This window comes from Xiphophorus maculatus, chromosome 3 (assembly GCF_002775205.1).
Source record: "Xiphophorus maculatus strain JP 163 A chromosome 3, X_maculatus-5.0-male, whole genome shotgun sequence".
NCBI classification, from domain to species: Eukaryota; Metazoa; Chordata; class Actinopteri; order Cyprinodontiformes; family Poeciliidae; genus Xiphophorus; species Xiphophorus maculatus.
In genome coordinates this window covers 17,928,571-17,938,813 of record NC_036445.1, presented here as the reverse complement: position 1 = coordinate 17,938,813, position 10,243 = coordinate 17,928,571, and positions in this window count along the sequence as shown.

Here is a 10,243-nt window from a genome sequence, read left to right as displayed (position 1 = left end):
AGTGAGGTTCTCCTTCTAGGTTCAAAGTAAACCCTTTCCAAAGCCAAAAGATTCTTTATTAATATTGACATTTCCAGTGTTTCCTCCTCCTGTCATTTCAGAAGTCTGGGAATCCTGCTGACTAGCACACAGTTCAGATAAATCAAGTAACCCAGTCTGCTTAATGTCACCTACATAACATAACTCTCCTGCTGGCCATATCTGTTTACCACATTACTTCTATCTTTCAAGAACTTAACTGGTTTCCCATTACACACTGCATCCACCCAAAAACCATGCTACTCGCTTTTAATCCTATTAACAACGTTTCTCTCCCATATCTGTTGGAATATTCCTGCACCAACAAGTCCTCATATCCTCTCAGGTCTTCCTTTCTCCACATGGTTCAAGTCTTTACTTGACCTCTACAAAAGGTAATGACTTCGGTTTACTTTAAACTCTCATTGACCAGACATCCATAAAAACCCCTCATACTTAAAAAGGGTCATACTGCAGCTCTGACCTTTTTTGGTATTCAGGAGAACAATATAAAACAGAGCCCAGCTTGCCCTTCCTTTAATTAATTTTCTTAATTAATTAACTTGCGGTTTTCAACACCTGCATTATATCTACCCAAAAGCCCAGAAGTCACAACATGTTTTGCTCAATCTAGCTGAAGGGTGAACTGTTCCCTTCTGTATAAAATCATCCCATGGTGATTGACTGTAAACAAAACGGGTTTAGTAAAACAAACTTTTGTTTATATGTCATAGAAAATAAAAGTTGTATCCAAGAGAAAGCCTTGCATGTAAGGACAAGCCTCCCCTTGATCACACGAGTAAACCAGAAGCTGTTGGAACAGATAAAAGGGCCACTGGGTTCAAATTTAATCTGCTTGTTTTGCACAGTAGCAGGAAACTCATCAAGACACCTGAAACCTCCAGCAGAAGAGAGAGATTTGGTAAGACGGCTCTGTGGTTCTGCATTGCAGCATTGAATGAGGTGAGGAGAGCCAGTAGAACTTGTAGTGAGGACAATTGTTCAAACAGACTGTCTTTACCCAGACAAAGTAACAGAAAGGCATGTTCTACAAAGGCATGATCACATTAGACAACACCAAAATTATTCACAGTCACGAAAGGTTTTACAAACACAGACCAAAGAATGAAATTCAAGAGCATGCAGCGTGGAAATAAGTAAGGCCAGTAGGGGGAAGCATTGTTTCTGATTTGTGGACAACATTGAATTCACCCTTTAGGAGAAAAACGCAACAGGTCCATCCAGGCTCACCTGGTCTGGTTACAAATCTGTGTTGACAAGTCTAAAGTACGGCTTAAAACAACTTTTGAACTTATGTGTTTTTAATTACTTCAGGTTAGGAAAATATAAAAACTTCTACTTTATGTTGATTTTTGAGTAGCCTCCCCAAATAAATATTATCGCAAAAGATGAAAACTCAACATCTTTGCTGTGTTGACAGTGTGAGCTACACTTATTAGTGTAACTCTAGAAAAACTGAACTTTTTACTTGAACACATTTATGAAATGGAAGAAAAATCCTCAATAGAAAATAAATGTTTTTAACAAAATAACATAAGACACACCTATTGGTACCTCGGTTTTTGTACAACCCTCTTTTTCTAATCCAGCAACACTTAGTTTCCCCCTATAGCATTTCACAAGGTTCAAACGTTAGATTACTGTTTGGAAACTGGGATGACCTAAGGAAGGCTGATTCTGTGTTTGCTGAACTATTTCTGTGTCTGTATAATTGTGAAAGATCCATGATGATCTATTTTCTCTTTTTCTGTCCTAGATTTCAAAAACTCTATATTACTGGTCTAACAAGATTTGCAGGGTCTTTGGAAAAGGCCCACAGCATCATAAATCATCCACTGTGTTTAACAGTTAAATGTTTGCCCTCTACCAGTTTTCCTTGTCACAGAATCGTTCTTCAACTCTCGCTTAATTACTGCTTTATTTGTAGATATAGACATTATTTTTTATCCAATAATTATTTCCTGGTAGTCATTTGCTGATTTGTGAAGATTAGTGCTCATATTCATTGTGGATTGATATATATTCTTTTCTCTTTCATATGTTATAGTGGGTGAAGGAATTGGACCTCTGTGTCACATTGCATAGGCCCCACAGGAAATAAAAAAGTAATAGATTACTAAATGTAAAAGTTATTAAAAGCCCCTAGACGATTAAACGAAAACTCTGGTTCATAAATTGTTCAGTTAAATGTAGAGACACTGATTTTATTTATTTTATTTATCTTATTTTTCTTATTTTAATAAACCTAATGAAATCACAGGGTTATTTTTACATTTTCTTTATATTTATTTTTTTAGACCTGAATCCTCCAACAACAACAGCAGTAAAATCAGATTAATTAATGACCGTTTGCGTAGGTCCTCACACGTGACTGTTTAACAGGAATTTCCAGCTGAGGTAAGTCATCAGTGACTCACACTTGTGACGACTCTACTGATCAGAATTTGAGGGAAACAAAAACAGAAATTTCCAGGATATAGAAATAAAATGCAAGTCTTATAATTTCTGAAGAAATTAGATGACTCAAAGTTTCATCGATAATATTTGTTTATCCAAGACAGCCTGTAAATATGTTTCATGGGCAGTTTGATCTCTGATGTACTATAAAATGTATAAAAAACTAAAAGCCCTCCAAACAGCTATTACTCCTGCCTATACCCTCAGCATCTCTACAGCAATAAGTTTTTATTTTTCTATACACACACATGTGCACGCCCACACACACACAATGATTACACACACACACTCCCTTTACTAACACACCAGTGCCTCTACAAGCTCCAACAGGTGTGAACTCTTTACAAAACATGGAAAGTTGGTGGAACTGCTAGGCAGAACTTATTGCTTCCTCTGCATAAAAAACTTCCAGACTTACTTTTTTAATCATTGCTATGAACCTTATACATGGACTTTAATTCCACCTGCTCTCATGAAAAGCATGTTCAAAGCCACACACACACGCCTACACACACGCACACAGGTCAAAGACAAGTGTTTGTTGTGGATGGATGCCAAACAGGAAGGCGAGCTCAGACAAGACGAAGGTCCCTGGGGTAGCGTGGGTATTTACTTATTGTTTGTGTCATTTTTAGACTGAAGAATACATTAACTTGATAAAGTCATTAAATGTTGGCTTGCAACCTCAATACACGCTTGTACTTTTTTTCTGCTAAAAAGAAAGCAAAAAACTAAGATTTCCATAAACACTAAGATTTCTGTAGCTTGATTTCCGTATTATTAAGCTATAGTCATATAATGACACTTTACAAACATGTGACTCTGCTTTTATTGGATTCCCTGCTGTCAAGCCCACGTGTGTGATTCTCACACATGTATGGCTGGTAAAACAGAAGGATACCTGACAGTTGATGAATACCCAAAGTGAAATGTGTACATTCATCCCTGCCAGCAGAGTTTTGCTCCATAGACTCTTCTGACAGCCTAATGACTAGCTGTCCACGTATCACTCCACTCGCTGCTTCAGCTGCAGAAGCAAGACGGGGCAGGAGGAGGAAAAAGGAGATGGAGGCAAAACGATCTGGAAGACTGACAGCTCTCAGCGAACCACAGTCAAGCCCTGCAGATAGACAGGGGCTTCTCCCTGTTAATCTCTTTTTTTTTTTCTTTTTCCCACATTGGCAGCAGTTGGTTGTAGAGCAAAGGTCTTCTAACGGCAGCTGGCAAAAGTGAAGGACCTGAAGAGTCAAATTTTTCTATGTGACTGCATGTGTGCAGGGCAGAAAAAGAAAGGTGGCTTTGTTTCCAACCTCTGATGCATGCACTAAGCTCTCGGGGCAGACACGGCATTGCACAACCTGCAAACTCCGAGGAGAAAACAATTATCATAAAATCAAAAGGTTCCTGAAATGCTTTGCCATAAATATACATAAAGCAGCAACTGCATATAAAACAAGAAGTGTGTGCAGATACTTGGGCACTAATAAAAAAAGAAAGTGAGAGAGAAGTTGAACATTGATGGAACTTTTTTTAAATCTGTGTTCTGTTTGAGAGAGCAGTCTGATTATATCAAAAGAGCCTGGAGTGATTTTCTGCTTTTATAGGTAAGAAGAAACATTTGTGCTCCTACATCTAAAACTTTGAGTTGTTGAGTCTGGCAGTTCTTATTTTCACTGTAGATCTGAAGGTACAAAACATGAAGGCTACAGCTCCTCACATTTTGTCAGTTATCAAAATTTTGAAAAAATTACTTATCAGACTTGTTTGTGGTTATAACAAGTCCACAAACTTGCTTCAAAAAAAAAAATTCTTTCTGGAAAAAAAAAAATATTAAGAGTTGAAACTAAGTTTTGTAAGGCACTGTAGCTACTATAAACTACTGATCAGTGTAGGTAGGAACAATATGCATCTGCTACATAAGATAAAAACAGTGGCTCTCAAACTTTTTATATTCAGCACCATTCTAGGAAAGAATAAGTTCTCAAATGTAATAAGAGACATTAAAAATAACAGTAGAAAGAAAATTAACTTTTTTCTTACAAGAAAACTCTTTGGTATCTGCTCCTCGGCTGCTCCAACATTTCAGCCGAACCTTTTGAAAGGTTTCTTACTGTTTTGCATTTTTGTTGTTTGCCAGTCCTGCAGAGACTTTACCGAGATTGCGCAAAAAGCCACTATTGTTCCCTCTTCATGGTGTTCTGGTTCCGTCTCCGCAGTGGTTTTCTTTCAACCTTTTGCAGCCAAGACCACAATGTGCTTGACACATCATTTATTCTGTCTCTGTGCTTCAACGTGACATCACACTAGGCAGGTTCCAGGGTGAGATGGATCAACTTGATACATGTTTTGTTGCATCATTGAAGCAAAGATCCAGAGCATGGCTTCATTACCTTTGCTTACAAAAAACAATTATTCCCACTGCTAAATTAATAGTAACATAATCAGTAAAAATAATTATTTTTGCTCTAATTAAAAAAATAGCAATAGGCATCCTCTAAATGCAGTTAGATTACAGATAAACTTGTTATTATGCTTTATAATAGTCCTTCATGCCATTCTGCACTTTTTAGAATAACAAAAGTATAACAAGGGTATGTTAGCTGGATAATTTGTCAGGTTTTCTGCTCGAGCAGACAGCCTGCAGCTTTCTCCTTCGTGGACATCCAGCTTATAGCTTGACAGCTAAAGAGTTTGTTTTTGCAACTAGACTTAATTTGTCTGTCTTGCAGGACATAGCAAAGGGATGTTTGTTGCAGACTGACCAGCACAGTGCAGCAACAGGTGATGGAGGGGAAAGCTTTGCTTTGAGTCAATGATTGTTCAAATGTATCATTTCTCATATGCGAATTTCTGAGTCCTCTGACCAAGTCAGAACTTTACTCAAAATCCTGCTGTAAATGTTCTGTTTTCTATAATACACAAATTGCATGTAAGAAACGTAGATTTAAAAAGTGTAAAGAGTACAACATGATTTTTTTTTCTTGACAATAACATGATTGAAAAAATCTGAATCTATCAAGTATGTCAAAATAAATTGAGAAAACCATGCAATGTTTCCAAATGCATGTTGTATATGTTTTATGTGATTAGCTTTCAACAAACCTTTCAACTTTTGAATATCTGACTTTTCTTTATATGTGTACTTTGATAAATATCTACCTTTTATGTTTCTTCTTTAAGATTTCAAACATAAACTGTGAATTGAGGAAACACAAAAAACAAATGAGAACCAATTAAATTTAGCAATACGTTATTCTTCAGAAATCCATATTAGACACAATAAGAAACAATAACACAAAACATGAAAATAAAACAAAAACATTTCGGGAAAAGATAAAATGTCCAAAACTTTTCACAAAACGACAACTACAAAGCAAAGAAACATTACCAAGCTTTAATGATTCAGAAATTACAGTATAAAAGCAAACAAAACATAATCTAAAAACAACAACGCATTTGATGAAGCCCATCAGCACAAGGTGAAACACAAGGACGTTGCAAAGTATTTTTGAAAACAACAGAACACAAGTTGCATTTGAAAGTTACACTACTACTACTACAAAAAATCTAAAATTAATTAATTAATTAAAGCTTTCTTTTCCAGTCTCAAGCAATTCTTTTGAGCAAGTTCCATATATTAACTATTTTTTGGCTGTGTTTTGAACCTCTGCACTACATCAGATAAGAGATTACAAGACTTGCAAAAAGACAAAACACAGTGAGGTGCGATAAGGGAGAAGCAGGAACAATAACTGACCATGGGAACGATAAAGACAAACAAGTTGAGGGTCGAGGATGACAGGGGCTGCAGGGGAGGGCCTGGAGGAAAACTGGGGGAGCTCATTTCTTTTTATCCCTTGTCCACTTGAAAACAGCAGCTGGGACAGGTGTGCGTTTACTGATATGCACACGCTGCTGACTGCTTCCCTGCGAGCTTTCTGTGAGCGTGCGTGTTTTATATGCTGAGTTTGCACACTGTCTGAAAGTAGACTGCACGTTAGCTGAGGCTCTGCTGTGTGTAATTACTGTGGAAACAAAACCCATAGATCAGAGTTTGCCCATAAGGATATAAATAGGCATGTGAATGCACACTTGGTGTTAGTGAAGGGAGCCTGCGGGAGTTTCTCTGAGACACAACATACAGTACAGATAAAGGCTGTGTGATACATTTAAAGGGATCTGTGCAGCTAGATGGACTGTGTGTGTGTGTGTTGTTTAAGGAGCATCCGGAAACAGAGGGATCCTGTTTGGGATTTCTCATTGTTCAGCTACTTGTCCCCCCCTCAAGGCCCACCACACACACACACACACGCACACACGCGCACCCCCCCCACCCCCCACGCACTCCTACCCACACACACACATCTGGTGTTGTAAACTGGCTGTGGAGCAAAGACGTGCACTGACCAGCGTAAAGACTGAACTTTGATTTCCTGCCTGACACTTTGCATGCTGTGTCTTCACAACAAAGCCATGGCGTCTGATGAGGGGTGTGTCTGCTCAGTCTATCTGACTCCGTGGCATTGTCTCTCCGACATCAATGATCTTTATCTCTCCACACCAGAGAAAAAAGAACAATCAACACTCCTTTATCTTCTCCAGGGCTCATCATTTACTGATTTTATGCAGCTACACCCCCTTTCCTTTTCCTCCTAAATGACTAATTTCTGCTCACAAACATCCCTAGTTAAATCTAAGCTCTGACTCACCCGTCTGCACCATCATGTCCCACCTTGTTGTCCCGCTGGCTAAGTGTTTGTTGTCTCCAGTCTTAATCATTTTGACTCCAAGTCACGTTCGCTTGGATTTGGAAAAGAAAATGCTGAATCAGAAACCTGAAATCCAAACTTCATAATTGATGTTGATAAGGATCTTCTAGTTGTAAGATTTGAAACTGTTTGCCTGTTACGGGTACAACATTTGCTTTGTAAATGACTTGAAAAGATTTTATGAATTCTGATAAAGTAATAATTCAGACGATGACACCATACACTCTTAAAGGGTTTCAGAAACTGGTCCACAGCTTTACACATCCTTCAACTTACCCAACTGTACATGTATAAGGCATAGTTAACCAAAATGTAAAAATGATCTAAAACGTAAAGCAAATTGAAAGATTTTCAAGTAGTGAAAACTTAATGTTTTCTCTTTATAGTCATAGAGTCATTGTCAAACAATCTTTGATGTGGAGTTCTGTCCCACTATGTCCTTACAATGTTGGATCAGTTAATTCAGGTTAGCAGACATTTATTAATGCGATTTTCTCAAGGTCCTGAATATTATTTCAGTTAAAGGAGTTCATGTTTGGCTCAGTAACTGGAGGGTGCTTTGCCTCATGCCAGCAGCACAAGCACAAACCATCATCCCTCCACTGCACTGCTTGATTATTAATACGAGATGCTTGTCTGAGCATTATGGCCAACGCGTCTCCAGTGTTGATTAATATTACCGACACTTTGTTCCAGACGTGTTGTTTTTCTGTCAGATGCAACTGCTCTAAACAGTCATGTCCTGTCACGTTCTTACTGTGGAAAAGAAGTTTTAGAACCAATCAGACAAGCCTAACTCGTCCCGTATCATTGGTAGCTACTTCATAACCTCTCAGTGACAGCAAATTTTGTACTTTCACAATTCACAATGAGATCTCTGAGATTAACTCCTGTTTTGATTGAGTTTCTGCATCTCTATGATCATTTTTTTAACTCCAGTTTGTTGGACTTTGAATTTACTTTTACTTTGTCCAGATTGACTGACAGCAACAGGTGTTTCCAGTAGATTATGTCTGATGTTTTTCTTCGTTGTTGTTGGACACACCTGATGTTTCAGACAAGCAAAGTGCCAAAACTTTTGCTTTCATGGACGTGTTCATGCTTGCCTAGGAGTGTATTTCATCAGCACAAGGGTGCTATTCACCAGCAAAACTCCTTTGGAAGCAGTAAAAAAAAATACATTCAGGCTCCAACCAGATCATGAGATATTTGTTGGTTGTAAGTTTTACAAACTGTAACAATCAGAACAAGGTAAGATCAAGTGTTCGCTCTGTGCAGTGTCCAGAGGAAGGACCTTAATGTCTAAATATCTGAGATTATGTGGGAGTTTTTAATTTAAAAGAGTATCAGTGAAACTGCTGATGAGTTTGTTGTCCCTGGATTGTCCATAACAACTAGTTGGTTAAATCACATAATCACAATTTCATATATTTTCTGAAACTTGTGCAACTTTTTTATTTACTTATTTCCTTTTTAAATGTGTTTATTCTTCTCTGTTGGCACATATTGTAAGTGAATTATCTGAACTTGTGGGGACGAATCTGCATAATGCTGTCCTTTACATGTTCAGTTTCTGATGTGAAGACAGATGATGAGAGATTGTTATTTACTAAAAGCTGAATTTCATTGTACACCGTCAAGATTCAAGGCAGACACACAATGTTGAGACTCGGTAATTAAGTGGAGTAAATTTATATCGCACTTTGCTATGGTACTACAAGCACTATACACCACAGACAGTTTTTATCTAACACACCATTCCACAGATTGGTAGGCAGCTTGTTGCTAAGTGCCAGGAGGAAGTTGGAATCAAACCTACAACCTTAAAATTGCTAGACAGCTACTCTACCATTGAGCCACAGAGTTGCCCTACTTACCATTAAGTCAACAGTGTAACAATAAACAGTTTAGTATTAAGTTTAGTGTTAAAACTTGGTATAATAATCATACATTCAATGTACGTCTTGGAGCATTTACAAATGAAAGTCAGGAGGTAGTGACCCCAAATAAAATGAGCCAAGGCTAAACATCTCAGCTGGGTTCTCTGTTGTCCCAGCCTTTACTGTTTTGCACCTGTTTTTGTTCTAACTGTAGTTCATTTCTCCTCTACCTCCACTTTTCTCTCAGATTACACACAACACTCCAGCACAAGGCTATGTAATCTCTGTGTGTTTTCTGTCTGAGGCTGGATCTTTGAGCTCAGGAAGAGAGGCCAGCGTAACGCTCACACACACACACACACACCCACACACGCACCCACACACACACACGCACACACACACACAGAGGGATGAGAACCTCTGGCGTGGCCTTTCCCACCACTGCCCTCTCTGTATTGACACACTCACGCAAACAAGCCTCCCTGCACTTCTGCACAATCAAAGGGCCTTTGTCTCCATTGTACAACCGCTCCAATAACACACATGCTTCTCTCTACACATGTGCGTGGACGCTCATTACTGCAAACAAAACAAAGCACAAATCTTCTTAATTAAAAGGTCAAGTGTAACTTTCTCATTCGGGTGACTTTTTTAAAAATATAACAGCTACATGTAGGGATCAGCTACATGTAGACAGTGCATTGCAAAAGTATTTCTCCACCATCACATGAGTATTGCAAACTTAAGTTATTTAATTTGGGTTTTTGTGATAAACCAAGAGTACATATCCGAGACACTGATGGAAAATGATAGTTTGTTCTTTTTTCTTACAAATACAAATCAGAAAAGTGCGGCATACATTTTTTGTCAGCTACCGGGAGTACTTGTAGAACCACAGTTCACTAGAATTTAATTTGCAATTAAATTATATAACTCTGGGTGCACTTTTCCGATTTTCATAGTTAAAAAAAACAACAACAAAAAAACTATATCAATACTTTTGTAAAATGTTGAATTAGATTATCAGGCTTGACATTACAGCTATCAGAAAACCCCCCAAAAACATTTAGTCTCTAAAACAAAAACAAGAACACAAAG